The sequence below is a fragment of the Mauremys reevesii genome, linkage group 12 (assembly GCF_016161935.1).
Source record: "Mauremys reevesii isolate NIE-2019 linkage group 12, ASM1616193v1, whole genome shotgun sequence".
NCBI lineage: Eukaryota > Metazoa > Chordata > Testudines > Geoemydidae > Mauremys > Mauremys reevesii.
Window position 1 is genome coordinate 23,505,892 of NC_052634.1, and position 15,514 is coordinate 23,521,405.

Genomic DNA, 15,514 nt, shown 5'->3' on the forward strand with positions numbered 1-15,514 from the left:
AGTCACAAGGGTGATGTAAGGACGACTTCCTGAGCCCCGGCTCCAGTCCTCTGCTCTTCCAGCTGACCCATCGAAGAGCTGTTGCAATGTTCTCCAGGTTTGCCCCTCGGTGTGTGCCAGGGTGGGCACCACCAAAGTGCATGGAATTTGAGGGGCGGGGCAGAGCAGTGCACGGTGATGGAGTTTCTGTAGTGTAGCGGGTCTAACGGTAACCTGACATGCAAAAGGACCTCAGCCCAAAACCAGGCAGAAACATGCTGGCTTCCTTTTCCCAGCTCCCCAGCAAGGTGCTCCTCCTTCTGCCACTGGCCTGTCCCTGGGATAACCCCAACTCCCGCATGATGGAGGGTGGTGACATCAGTGGACAAAGTACCTTGGCGTCAGCCTGGAGAAGCTAGAGGAGTTAGGCCAGTCGCCTTTTGAATGGTTGTGGCTTGGTCTCCTCTGCCCTGGGAGGTTGGCCTGCGGAGGCCGGCTCCTCTGCGTGACTTGCCAAAGGAGGAAGTGAGACAGGAATGGGGCAAAAGAGGAAAGTCGATCTGAGGAAGGCAGGGCAGAAGCTAAGCGCCTCAGTGCAGCTAAGTGGGGTTAGTAGAGCGTCACCAGTCGTTCTGCAAAGCCTGGGGAGGTGCGGTTGGCTGCTGGGAGGTAGAATCCTGTGCCTGCCTCTTGGCATCCCGGGGTGGCTACTTGCAGCCCAGGAGAAGAAGAAGTGGGGTTCCGGGTGGAAGGAAAAGAAGCAGTGGTGAGTCCTAGTGGGCGGCTTTCTGGCAAGATGGTTTTCCGGTTTAGGCTTGGGAGGAGCCTGCGAGCTGTGGGTGGAATTGTTCCAGTGAGAACTGCTGCTCTTGTCTTGCAGACCTGGGGGCGCCAGTGACAGCTTGAGGGGGCAGGTGCTGGCTTGAGTGACTGGGATATAGGGAACCCAGCCTGCCCCTCTGGGCCAAGTCCACTGCTTGTCTCCTGCGTTGTGACATCCAGATTTAAATCTTCCCAGCATGTGCTGTGGCTCGTGTATTAAGCCTTCATGGTGGGCCTGGTTATTGCCAAAGTAGCTCAGCTGGGAGTGCGTTAGATTGAAGATCTGAAGGTTTCTGGTTTGATTCCAGGCTTTAGCACCCCCTTCACCCTGGGTGTGTCGTGCTGGGCTTTGTCCTGGGTGTGCAGCTGTGCCTTGAACTCACCAGTTTTCCTAATTTCAGAGGCAACACTTGCAGAGGGTGTGTGGGGTCATGTCCCCACCTGGGTTAGCTATCGCCTGCTACATCACCTGGTGCTGCCAGCACAGCAAGGAGGTGCCTGGGGCAGCCAACGGAGAGGGGAGGCACGTCCGGCTCTTCAGCAGCAATTTGGCCCACTCAGTCCCTCTCGGAGGGAAGGACTTGCTGCCAAAAACGGTAGAGCTGCCATCGCTTGTGGATTTTTTTTAATTTTTTTTTTTTTGCCGCTCGGGGCAGGAAAAACTCTGGATCTCGCCCTGCTCCGTGGAAGACAAGTTGTTAAATCCCAGATGAGTGGAGTTATATCAGTTCTCAGCCTGAGTCCTTGGGTCTTAATCCTGAGGTTATGTTGGGTTCCTCCGCTGGGGGTGTGAAGCAGCTGTTTGTTTTCCTGTTCACACTCCTCTGTGGTGTGAAAATCGGGGAGGGGAGGCAGAAGACCCACTTCCCTCCAGAAATGTCCAGTGGGGGAAGCCAGGACAACAGGGTGGGCGGCAAGTGGTGGCCAGACTCTCACCGCCAGGGTCTAGTCTAGCTCAGGGTCCAGCTCAACCTCCTCCCTGCGCCACTGGCCCCCAGTCCCCTTCCACCACCAGGTCAACCCGGGCACTAGGGCAGGAACAGGGTGAGGCAGCAAGTCAAACTGAGCAAGGCAGGCAAAAGTGAGTCTTGTCCTCATGCGCCGCTCACAATGACGTCCTTTTTGTGTGCAACTGCTGCAAAAACATCCCGGAAAGAGAAGCAACAGGCCAAAAATTTCCCACACAGCTGCCAAAGTAGCTCAGTTGGGTGAGCATTAAACTGAAGATCTAAAAGTTCCTGGTTCAATCCCAGGCTCTAGCAGGCCCTTTCATCTTTCTTTGTGCAGTGGTGGATTGTTTTCTGGGAGCACAGTGGTACCTGCACCCAAGGTGAGTCCCTGAGCTTGGGCTCTGCAGTAGGAAAAGATACTGTGGGCTTCTGCCCCTAGTTGGCCCACCTGACCTTTAACAATGAGGGACAGGAGCTGTCTCTCCTACATGAGTTATTGGTGGACCCAATATGGCAGGAAGAGAGTGAGGCAGGGTGACACTCAGGAATGGTGCCAGAGGGCTGCTGGGCAGTGACAGGCAGGTATAGGGGATGAAAACTTCACTGTGCAGCTGAGTGAGGGCAGTACCAGGGAAGGGGCATCTGTGAAAATGGCCATTTGGAAGGTGGAAGGGATTTGGGGGCCCAGGAGGAGGCACTTGATGTTCATTGCCTTGGAGCAGCTGGGCTTGGACATGGTGGGTGTTCAGGAAATGCACATTAACAAGACTAGGGTAGATTGATAGGCAGAGGGTGATTGGTGGAAGGGCCCATCTCTCTGGTCCTCCAGGCCAGTGAAGAATGATGGGGTTGGAGTCTTGTTCTTCACATTCATGGTGCGAGTACAGAAGGGGCTGGAGCTCCTACCAGGGAGGGCATTACTGGTGGGCTTTGTGCTCTGTAGCACTGTTTATGGCTATATTAGTGTGTATGGTCCCCAGTTAAGGGGTGAAAGGAAAGTTCTATGAAGGAACTGGCTCCCTTCCTCTAGACTGTTTGGTGTTGAGCAGGATTTCAATTCCCTGACCCAGGGCAGAGGATATTGGAAGCTGAACATCCAGAGCTTGCAAGATAAAGGAGGCCTGGTGGTGTTGGCAGAACGGAAAAGCATCAGAGGGTTCTATGGCAACCAGGGGGATTGGTGGGAGTCGGTGAGGGAGGAGTTGGCAGCTTTGTTGTGGCAGTCAGGCAAACACCACAACATTTAAGAAACCAATGGTGCCAAGTCCTGCAACATCTCCTGTGGGATTTCCACAAGAGCATCCAGGCAGGGGAGCCAGTCAGCGTGTGACTGTACGACCGAATCAAGCGACAGCTGCCCGAGTTCCAGGAGATGAGGCTGCAGCTGGCCAATATGAGCGGGAGCACCGAGTGAAGGGAGGGGTGGCCTCCCCTGACATTTTTGTGGCCTGCAGGGAATGGAGACAAAGCAGGGGGATGCAGGGACTCAGGGCAGGACCCACAGATCTGGTAGAGCAGGACCACAGTCGCTGGAGGAGGAGAGAGAGTCCTGCGAGAGGAAGCCGCTGGTGGGAAGCAATAAGTGCAGAGTGCAAACCAGCCAGCTGAGAGTCACAGGGGTCTAGAAACTAAAACAGCAGCAGGTCCCATGGTGTAATGGGCAGCACTCAGGACTCTGAATCCTGGAATCTGAGTTCAAATCTCAGTGGGACTTCCTGGAGATAGGTTAGTTTGCTGCAAAGCCCTGGAGCTCAAGGTGCTGGGCTACTCTTTCTCAGGGTGAACTAGAGTGAATTTTTCCCCTCCTGCTGGGTGACTGATGCCCACTGGAGATAGGTCTCTGGTCTGGCTGGTTCAATGGGCTGGCTGCTATAGGTTGGGGTCCTAGAACTTAACAGTCTGGCTAGAGAGTCCTGTGCTTTGACCATATGGTTGTTTCTCGCTGCTTCACCTGAAGTCCTCAACTTTGGTCCCTGCAGCTGCCACGCTTTTCCTCTTGCCCACATGGCATTTAAAGGAAGGAGGGCCAGGGCCAGGCTTCACAGTCAGGTCTAGGCAGGAGGGAGGAAGAGTCCCAGGCTGGAGCCCAGCACCTCTCCTCCTCTGGGCACCTAGAGCAGAGGCAGCTGGTGCTGACAGCTCCAAGGGAAGGCTTAAAAGCCACAGAGCAACCAAGGGCAGGGCAAGAGGAAGGCAGGACCATGCCTATGCGTGGCCAGCAGACAGCCACAAAGACACCCGGCCAACCTGCTCCCTGCCATGCCAACCCCCCACTGAAGGCCACTCACAAACCAGCATTCGTTCTGTGGTCAGCATCACAAGGTGGTTGGAAAGCAGGGCCAGCCCCCGAGTGGGGCCTCTGACCGTTCCCACTCAAGGGGCTCCTTTTGGTGGTGGGGCAGGAGATATTTCCACCAAGAGGCTTTTTCCCAGCTGCTGAGAAGCACAGAAGTACCCGGTGTTTGCTCTTGCGGTGAAAGGGGTTAATACGTTTAGGCGGCCTGGCTAGCTCAGCTGGCAGCACCTCTGGCTCTTACTCTGAAGGTTGAAGTTACAATTCCCTGTTTGGGTGCTTGGGGCTCCTCTTCAACAATACAACACACAGTCTGCCTAAGCCCCCACCCAGTAACCTGGGGAAACTAACCCTGGCCATTGGGTGCCTCTAAGAGATGATACTTTCCCCACTCACAACCACTAAGTGCAGAAAAGAAACTTTAATAAAAAGGAGGAAAATCACCTTGTATTAACTTGGGAAAACACCACAATCAGGATTCATAACACAACACTATGAGCAAAACACCCACCCACAGTGCACTGGGCAGTGGCCTTTGGCCTCGGGCTCTTAAATCCAGACCCCAGAAGCTCTGTGGATGTGCCCCTCCCTTCACTGCACCTCACCCACAGCTGCTGTCCTGGGTCAATGAAAACCCAGAGTTCACCTCTCACCTCCTGGGGGGAAAGCCCCTTTCTCCCTCCGCTGTCTGGCCACATTGCCGGCCACTTGCCGTTCCCCCCTGTCACCGCTCTGCTGGCCACCCTGTCTGCTCTGGGATGTCTTGTGGTCCCACTAGGAGCAGAACAGGCTCCCTAAAAGCAGGGCCGCCCAGAGGATTCGGGGGTCTGGGGCAAAGCGGGGGAGCAGACATAAAAAAAGGCGCCACCTGCTGCGGCGCTTGTACTCACTGGGCGGTGGCTGAGTCTTCAGTAGCAGCGGGTCCTTCACTCGCTCTGCGTCTTTGGCAGCACTGAAGGACCCACCACAGAAGTGCATCTGAAGACCCGGAGCGCTACCAGGGAAGGGATTCTTGGCCAGGGTTTGCGGGGCCCCTGCAGGGCCCGGGGCCTTGGGCAAATTGCCCCACTTGCCCCCCCAGGGTGGCCCTGCCTAAAAGTAGCGGCCACCAGAGCCCAAACAGTAGCCCCACCCCTTCCACTCGAGGCCATTCCCCTACCCCACCCCTTCTCCCCAAGGCCCCACTCCTGCGCTGCCTCATCCCCCAAGACCCCTCCTCCAGCTCACTGGTCTCCGTCCCCTCCCCCCATCATTAGCCCTTACTGTCATTACAAAGTGGTAAGGCAGAGCCCTCCCATTTTTAAAAGTCCTGGGGTGTTGTTTGCCCCTGTTCCGGCACCCCTGGGTCCCTGCGCTTCACACAGCTCTCCCTGATTTCAGCTGTTAGTGAGGGAGCCTCACTGCTAGCGCAGACTCGGCAGTTTCTTGCATGAGAGACACTGTCCCAAAGCAGGACTAATACTTAGAGCTGGTTATCAGTGATTTCAGCTCTGTTGGTCTGCAGCAAGACTCTACATTGAGTCTTAACCAGCTCTGTTATTACACAGGAAAGAACAAAAGGGTAAAATGGGGCCTGGAACCCTTAAAAGAATCCACCCCACCAAGTACCAACACTTGTCGCTACCTGCTCTCAACCCCACTGAGAATGTTTTGGGGTCACTCCTTGGCTTTATCAGCCTGGGGGGGGGGGGGGGTCTCAGAAAACACTCACTGACAGGTGCTACAGTGGCATAGTTGGTTAGCATGCAATACTAAGAGGAGCTATGCTGAAGTTGTGAGTTCAAACCTCACCTGGAGCACTGGCTTTCATTAACAACATGGCATCACCCTCTCATTTGGCCCTGTGGAATGTAGAACTCCAGGCCAGGGAACCCTGAGAAGGAAAGGAGTCAATAATGCCCCCTTCCATTATTGCCTCCTCTCCAGAGCTCAGGTCAGAATCTACCATCCTTTCTCCCCCCAGCCCCTGTGCCAGGATCCCTCAAGCAGAGCCTAGAGTCCACCATGGCATCTGTACTATTGACAAACACTAATTACCACAATCTAGTTGAAACAGGGTCAGTATGAAGTCTACCCTGCCATCTGTTGGTGATCTGTTGTCAAGGCCTTTTGGGGCTGATGTCATTTGCATGGTTACACCCACCCCGGATTGCATGATGGGATTGCTTGTCCAAATGGCCATTTCAGTTGCTGCGGGATCCCCAGTCTCTTTCTTATTGGGGCAGGAGTAATCCAGTGTATTTTCCTGTTGATCTTGGATCAAGGACAGAGTAACTGTACCTGGCATTTGAGGCCTGAGAGCGTCACCCTCGCCTGAAAAGTACACACCAATAAGGTGTATGGGTTCCTAACTGCAAAACCTTGTGGGTGGTAAAAATGGTTTTTTTTCTTGGCATGCTGTTGTTTTGTTGATGTTGTTTTTTGGTATAGAAAAGTAGAGAGTTTTAAATCTCTTAAAATTGTTGTTAGTGCTGCAGTTCTTCATCATAAACTTATGCTGTTAGTTGTTTTTTCACAGTGTATTTTGGTCTTTAGAGGTAGAAGGTTGTTCTGGGTGTGGTGTTATGGAGTAAGATAGCAAAGGTTAGTTACAAAGGTGGTGCATATCCTGCAAAAGTCAAATGCTGCCCCCCCCCCCCCCACCACCACCACCAAGGTTCTGGTCTCAGTCAGGGCCTTCTCTTGTTGAAAGGAGATGAAGCCTCTTCTGGTAAACTACCATTTCACACTTGGTAATGCTTATTTCCTGAATGGTGGCTGGGTTTAGTGCCAAGGCTTATATATCACCTTACAACATGGGCTACGGCTATTATAGGTGAGAATAATGCATGCAGCAACTCACGAGCTTGTCATAAACTCTAAACATGTTTTTATAAAGCTAATGCCTGTTTTAACAACACTAACAAACAGGTGAGCAAGACTAGTTTCCAGCCATGCGTTTGTCACTTTTCAGTAAGGCCTAGGGGCCTTGGCATGAGCTGGCACCTGGTCTGCCAGGTTCAGAAGAGGATCTGCCCTCTCTTCTCCCCAGGTGTCTGTACTGGGAGCAGTACTGTTCAACTTATTCATAAATGATCTGGGGAAAGGGCTAAACAGTGAGGTGGCAAAATTTGCAGATGATACAAAATTGCTCAAGAGAGTTAAGTCCCAGGCAGACTGCCAACAGCCACAAAGAGATCTCACAAAACTGGGTGACGGGACAACCGAATGGTAGATGAACATCGGTGCTCATAAGTGCAAAGTAATGCACATTGGCAAACATAATCCCAACTATCCCTATAAAACGATGGGGTCTAAATTAGCTGTTACCACTCGAGAGAGAGATCTGGGAGTCATTGTGGATAGTTCTCTGAAAACATCCACTCAATGTGCAGCGGAGCGTTGGGAATCATTAAGAAAGGGATAGGTAATAAGACAGAAACTATCATATCGCCTCAATATCAATCCACGGTACGCCCACATCTTGAATACTGCGTGCTGATGCAGTCGCCCCAACCTCAAAAAAGATATATGGGAATGGGAAAGAGTCAGAAACGGACAACAAAGATGATGAGGGGATATGGACCAGCTTCCGTCTAAGAAGAGATTCATAAGATTGGGACTTTTCATCTTGGAAAAGAGACGACTAAAGGGGGATACGAAGGAGGTCTATAAAACCATGACCGGAATTGAGCAAGTAAATAAGGAAGAGTTATTTACTCCTTCTCATAACATACGAACTAGGGGTCACTAAATGAAATTAATAGGCAGCAGCTTTAAAACAAACAAACGGAAGTCTTTCTTCACGCACCACACAGTCAACCTGTGGAACTCTTTGCCAGAGGATGTCGCGAAGGACAAGACTGTAACAGGGTTAAAAAAAGCACTAGATAAATTCATGGAGGATAGGTCCAGTTATGGCGCTTCGCCAACGGTATCCCTAGCTAGGTATCCCTGTTTGCCAGAAGCTGGGCATGGGCGACAGGGGATGGAGCACTTGATGATTCCCTGTTCTGTTCATTCCCTCTGGGGCACCTGGCATTGGCCGCTGTCAGAAGACAGGATACTGGGCTAGGTCTTTAACTTTGACGGGTAGCTGGGAAGACGGTAAATCAGACAGAACCCGTTCGACAAACCTCTTCATTTCCTTGTTATTGCCTGACTGCTTTATTCATTTCCTTTTCCTTATTTCCCAGCAGACCGACTAGCCACCAGATTTGGGTGCTAGCAGAGGGACCTGACGAGCTCCTTCTTTTCGGCAGCGTTGAACATGCCAGGGCACAGTCAGATTCTGGATTCTCATCTGAATGTAACGCCTAGCGCTCAGCTTTATTTCTGTTTCTTAGCTCTTTTGGGCCATCGATCTTTGGTCTGACCCATAGGATCCCTGCATTAGGAGAGATGGCTAATTAATGAGCCCATAAACCTTGGAAATCAAATGAAACCTGAAGTCCGTAGAAGACCTCGAAAGGCCCTTGGGGGTGGAGTGCGAGCTGAGGAAGAGTTCCCTGCACAGCTTACCTCTCCATTCTCGTTTTCCTGCCCTGAGCGGAAAAGCCAGGAAGCAGCTCCGGGTAGGGAGGGGATACCATATGTGTGCAGTGGTTAGACAGGAAACAGCAAGGAACTGGACTCGTATGGAGTGAAACTGTAAGCATCTTCTGTATGCCTGATGACTGCAGGTTTGAGAGAGTTATGTGGGAAGTGGAGGCTTTCGGTGGGCTTTCAGAGGAAATGTAATGGAAAGGTAACCGAAAGTGGAATCCCAGGTTTTTAAACAATCCTCCACTAACACGCCAAACAGCTCAGGTCTAGTTACTCATTGAAAATTAGAATAAAGTTACAGCAAGATTTCATCATAAATGAAGTCAAACCCTAAAGATTTCAGAACACAACTGCTATAAGGAGCCACGAGGGAAGCAATACAAAGTCAACCTTGCCTCAGAGAAAGGCAGTTAAACAATTTCTCTTTTTTAAAGCAGCATAATCTCCCCAAACGGAAGGCCACTGTTCCCGGAGAAGGGTCCTGGAGAGGGTTTTCCTCGTTGGTGCCGGCCATCCACCTCCCCGAAAGGCGGGAGCTAGGTCGACGGAAGAATTCTTCCGACCAAGGCGCGGACTGATGTAGCCGCGCCGATTTACGTTCCCCGTGCAGCCCAGGCCCGAGGGTCGGTGCGTGCTGAACAGTTAAGACAAAACAGCTCCGTCCGTCAGAGGTGTGCAAAAGGGAAAACCCGCTCCTGGGCGACACGGCCACGCCGCCCTAACCCGCAGCGTAGCTAAAGGGCATTCGGGCAGGCGGTGGGTGGGCCTCAAGCGACGGAAAGCCCTCCTCCAGCATGGGGTTGTGACAGCCTAGTCTCCGTAGCACAGACAGGGTGGCCACCAAGAGACAAGAACAGACAGCGAAAGCCAAAGCGGCCCCAGGGCAGGGGGCGAGGCTGCCTGTTGGACGAGGAGACCTGGTGGGACAGGCGTTTTGGACAGGCCGTCCTCCCGTCAAAGGAGGAAGAGCCCGAGAAGAAGGGCCGGGTAAGAAGCTACAAGCAGGGAAAGGAGCAGAGCAGGCAGGCAGATCCCCTTAGAGCCAAGGAAGGCACCGGTCCAAGCCCCCCAAAAGCAGACTAGAGAGCAGATCAGCTGCAAAAGACCAGGGAAAGCCAAGAACACAGAGAGACCCAAGTATCAGAGGGGTAGCCGTGTTAGTCTGGATCTGTAAAAGCAACAAAGAATCCTGTGGCACCTTATAGACTAACAGACGTTCTGCAGCATGAGCTTTCGTGGGTGAATACCCACTTCTTCAGATGCAAGTGGTGGAAATTTCCAGGGGCAGGTTTATATATGCAAGCAAGAAGCAAGCTAGAGATAACGAGGTTAGTTCAATCAGGGAGGATGAGGCCCTGTTCTAGCAGTTGAGGTGTGAAAACCAAGGGAGGAGAAACTGGTTCTGTAATTGGCAAGCCATTCACAGTCTTTGTTTAATCCTGAGCTGATGGTGTCAAATTTGCAGATGAACTGGAGCTCAGCAGTTTCTCTTTGAAGTCTCGTCCTGAAGTTTTTTTGCTGCAGGATGGCCACCTTAAGATCTGCTATTGTGTGGCCAGGGAGGTTGAAGTGTTCTCCTACAGGTTTTTGTATATTGCCATTCCTAATATCTGATTTGTGTCCATTTATCCTTTTCCTTAGAGACTGTCCAGTTTGGCCGATGTACATAGCAGAGGGGCATTGCTGGCATATGATGGCATATATTACATTGGTGGACGTGCAGGTGAATGAACCGGTGATTACAACCGTGGTACCCCTAACCCACCCAGCAATATCGTCAATCTATCCAACCACACACTCAGCCCAGAAGAAACGTCTGTCCTATCTCGGGGACTCTCTTTTTGCCCTGCCACCCCCACCAACATGATACAGTTCTGCGGCGATCTGGAAGCCTACTTTCGCCGTCTCCGACTCAAAGAATACTTTCAGGACAACACTGAACAGCGCACTGATACACAGTTACCCTCCCACCAACAGCACAAAAAGAAGAACTCCACATGGACTCCTCCTGAGGGTCAAAATGACAGTCTGGACCTATACATTGAATGCTTCCGCCGAGGTGCACAGGCAGAAATTGTGGAAAAACAACATCACTTGCCTCATAACCTAAGTCGTGCAGAACGCAATGCCATCCACAGCCTCAGAAACCATCCTGACATTATAATCAAAGAGGCTGATAAAGGAGGTGCTGTTGTCATCATGAACAGGTCTGACTACCAAAAGGAGGCCGCCAGACAACTCTCCAACACCAAATTCTACAGGCCACTGCCCTCAGATCCCACTGAGGAATACACTAAGGAACTGAACCATCTACTCAGGACACTCCCTACACTAACACCGGAACAAATCAACATACCCTTAGAGCCCCGACCAGGGCTATTCTATCTACTGCCCAAAATCCACAAACCTGGAAATCCTGGACGCCCCATCATCTCGGGCATTGGCACTCTCACTGAAGGACTGTCTGGATATGTGGACTCTCTACTCAGACCCTATGCCACCAGCACTCCCAGCTATCTCCGTGACACCACTGATTTCCTGAGGCAACTACAATGCATTGGTGACCTTCCAGAAAACACCATCCTGGCCACCATGGATGTAGAGGCTCTCTACACCATCATCCCACACGCTGATGGAATACAAGCTGTCAGGAACAGTATCCCTGATGATGCCACAGCACAACTGGTTGCTGAGCTCTGTGCCTTTATCCTCAGACACAACTATTTCAAATTTGATGACAATATATATCTCCAGATCAGTGGCACCGCTATGGGCACCCGCATGGCCCCACAATATGCCAATATTTTTATGACTGACCTGGAACAACGCTGCCTCAGCTCCCGTCCACTCACGCCCCTTCTCTACCTACGCTACATTGATGACAACTTCATCATCTGGACCCATGGGAAAGAGACTCTGGAAAAATTCCACCACGATTTCAACAGCTTCCACCCCACCATCAACCTCAGCCTGGACCAATCTACACGGGAGGTCCACTTCCTAGACACTACGGTGCAAATAATTGATGGTCACATTAACACCACCCTATACCAAAAACCTACCGACCGCTATGCCTACCTTCATGCCTCCAGCTTCCATCCCGGGCACACCACAAGATCCATTGTCTACAGCCAAGCACTGAGGTACAACCGCATCTGCTCTAACCCCACAGACAGAGACCAACACCTACAAAATCTCCACCAAGCATTCTCAAAACTACAGTACCCGCACGAGGAAATAAGGAGACAGATCAACAGAGCCAGACGTGTACCCAGAAGCCTCCTACTCCAAGACAAACCCAAGAGAGAAACCAACAGGACTCCACTGGCCATCACATACAGTCCCCAGCTAAAACCCCTCCAGCGCATCATCAGGGATCTACAACCCATCCTGGAGAATGATCCCACACTTTCACAGGCCTTGGGTGGCAGGCCAGTCCTCGCCCACAGACAACCTGCCAACCTGAAGCATATTCTCACCAGTAACTGCACACCGCACCATAGTAACTCTAGCTCAGGAACCAACCCATGCAACAAACCTCGATGCCAACTCTGCCCACATATCTACACCAGCAACACCATCACAGGACCTAACCAAATCAGCCACACCATCACCGGTTCATTCACCTGAACGTCCACCAATGTAATATATGCCATCATATGCCAGCAATGCCCCTCTGCTATGTACATCGGCCAAACTGGACAGTCTCTAAGGAAAAGAATAAATGGACACAAATCAGATATTAGGAATGGCAATATACAAAAACCTGTAGGAGAACACTTCAACCTCCCTGGCCACACAATAGCAGATCTTAAGGTGGCCATCCTGCACCAAAAAAACTTCAGGACCAGACTTCAAAGAGAAACTGCTGAGCTCCAGTTCATCTGCAAATTTGACACCATCAGCTCAGGATTAAACAAAGACTGTGAATGGCTTGCCAACTACAGAACCAGTTTCTCCTCTCTTGGTTTTCACTCAACTGCTAGAACAGGGCCTCATCCTCCCTGATTGAACTAACCTCGTTATCTCTAGCTTGCTTCTTGCTTGCATATATAAACCTGCCCCTGGAAATTTCCACCACTTGCATCCGAAGAGCTCATGCTGCAAAACGTCTGTTAGTCTATAAGGTGCCACAGGATTCTTTGTTGCTTTTGCTTGTGAAAAAGACTCCTCTTTCGGCTCCCCTTCCAAACTTCCAAATGCCTCCAAATGGGAAAACACACACACTGAAACACCCAAACGGTCCTAACGCTGGGGCCAGGCGAAAAAGAAAAGCAAGGAAAAGATTTCTAAATGGCCACCCTGCCAGAGTCATACAGCTCCGCAAGTGAAACCTGTGGGAGGGACATTACACAGAAAAGGGGAATGGAAAGCTGCCCAAATTGAGATGCTGTGGAAAGCTACAGCCCCATCGCTACTCCTACTCTGCACACTTCTTGCAACAGCTGATGAACGGCCAAGCCCACACCAGGGGAAGACCTTGAGAAGCTTCCCGTGGCTTGCCTGGTTCAGCTCGTCAGAATGCGGCACTCGTGGAGGCAAGATGGTGCAGAGGAGCCCCTGGGTGGCTGTGGGCCTGGGGAGGGTGGCTTTTGATTTTTCGGCCTGACCGCTACGGGCAGCAAGGCCAAAAGTCAGATGGCCGGCTCTCCCGTCCACCACGCTCATCAGGAGCCCTTAGTCAACAGGCTCGGAGAATGCGGGCAGCGTCCCCCACTACCTCTCGCATGCAAAGTGAGCCTCTGCCGCTTGAGCTAATTCCCCGCAGCTGGCCTGACTCTCAGGCACCGGGCAAAAAAAGGCAAGGGCTCTGTGGCCTTAAGGAGAACACAGCCTGAAATGGGGGGGAGGGGGGCGTGCTACCCAGAGCTGGGGAAGGGGGTCCGAGTCCCAGCCACGCTCCACGGCACAAACATCAACGCTCCCTCCCTGGAGTGTGTCTGGGCTGAGAGTTAGCCCCTGAAACAAGCACCAAACTTCAGAAGACAACGCAGGGATAGATCACTTGATGATTGCCTGCTCTGGCCATTGCCTCTGAAGCTCCTGGCATCGGTTACTGTCAGAAGACGTGATAGTGGCCTAGCTGGACCATCGGTCTCACCCAGGAGGGCCGTTCTTATCTTCACCACTTTCCTCTAACCCAAGCAAAGCCAGGAGCAGGCCCAGCTCAGCAACTCTAGCAGGCTCCCTGGCCCCTGGCCCAGCATACAGCAAAACGACCCTGCCTCCACCAGGATAGACAGCCACCGACTCCCTCTTCCAGAGCAACACAGCCTTTCCCCGCTTTGGCTGTCTCCAAGCTGTCTGCGTGCTCTGCTCTGCTCCACGGCTGCCATGCTGCCTGAGATCAGGAGGCTGCGAGGTCTCACGGTCTCAGCTGAGCTGGTATCGCGTACCACCCCGCCCATCTCCTCATTCCCTTCATGGACCTCTGGGATGTGAGTAATTCTGTATTTGAGTGGCTCTCCCTCCCGGCCAATGAGCTTGGCATAGAGTAGCAGGGAGGGAGGAGGAAAGGGATTGTGCTTCAGTGAGAGCTCAGAAAGAAAGGTGCAGGTCCCCCACTAGAGCCCAGCCCAGCAGAGCAGAGCAGAGCAGAGCAGGCTGGAGAATGTGTGTATGGGTCTGACTACTTGCAGACGCACTGACGGAGCTAAGCTTTACGGCCAAGGTCCCTACCTGTGCAGAAAGCCAACTTGCTTGTGAAAAAGACGCCTCTTTCGGCTCCCCTTCCAAACTTCCAAATGCCTCCAAATGGGAAAACACACACACTGAAACACCCAAACGGTCCTAACGCTGGGGCCAGGTGAAAAAGAAAAGCAAGGAAAAGATTTCTAAATGGCCACCCTGCCAGAGTCGTACAGTCCTGACCTCCAGACTCACAGTTCTGCTGGTGCCTCTCACTCCCGACCCGCAGCCCCCTGCGCTCCCTCCAGCTCTGACGGTGCCCCTCACTCCCGACCCGCAGCGCCCTGTGCTCCCTCCAGCTCTGCTGGTGCCCCTCACCCCCGACCCGCAGCCCCTGCTATCCTATTCCTTACCTCCTGTGACGTTATGAGTATAATATAATATTTCATTGAAAGGTGACAGGGTCAGAAAGAGTTAATTAACTCACCTCACCCACTGACCTGACCCATGGGTGAACCTTAAGGACTGGTTAGGAAGATCTGTAAATGAACAGAGCTTTGAAATGCAAGTCTGCACTGTTAGAGGTAGAAGGGGAGATGTTTGCTCAGGGCTTGTGATGTCAGCAAACAAGTCTTGTCTATTGCTGTAGTTTTAATTCAAAGATCAAAAAAGGAATATTAATATTTATGATCATACTTGAGTGAAATAGTATTATTGTCTCTGTGTCTCTTTGAAGATTGTGCTAACCTGGATCTGAACTGATTAATGGGTAAATTACCCTGTGCTAATTGCCAAGATGTTTGGGAGAAGGAGTTAAGCCTGTTGTTTTCTCAGGCTGAAAGGCTGCTGGAAATGTATCAGAACCCTGGGACATGGTCCTGCTTCATCTCACATCTGCTTTCGGTTTCAAGAGAGGGAACTCTTAAGCCACAAGGACTGAGATCCCGAGTCACTGAGTGGAGTCACCCTGAATATGGACATTGGACAGTAACCTCTGGACTATTTCTAAAAGGACTTTTGGCAACTACAAGCTCACCTCTGCTATGCATCTGAACCTCGAGAATTGAATTCAAGTCTGTCTGTATATTGATCTTTTAACCAACACTCTCTCTCTTTTCTTTTTTAATAAATTTTAGCTTAGTTACTAAGAATTGGCTGTGGCGTGTATTTTGGGTAAGATCTAAGTTATAATTGAACCTGGGTGTGTGGCTGATCCTTTGGGATTGGAAGAACCTTTTCTTTTATATGATGAGATAAGATTTTCAGGAATCATCATCATATCTGACGTGTGTGTCGTGACGGAGGCCTGAGGCTGGGC

General features: G+C 51.5%; 1 non-coding gene across 1 annotated transcript; it reads left to right on the forward strand.

Annotated features, from left to right (window-relative positions):
* The first annotated feature begins 3,393 nt into the window (after window positions 1-3,393).
* TRNAQ-CUG lies at window positions 3,394-3,465 on the forward strand. Its single transcript has one exon. It is a non-coding gene; the product is annotated as a tRNA-Gln (tRNA).
* Window positions 3,466-15,514: the final 12,049 nt, after the last annotated feature.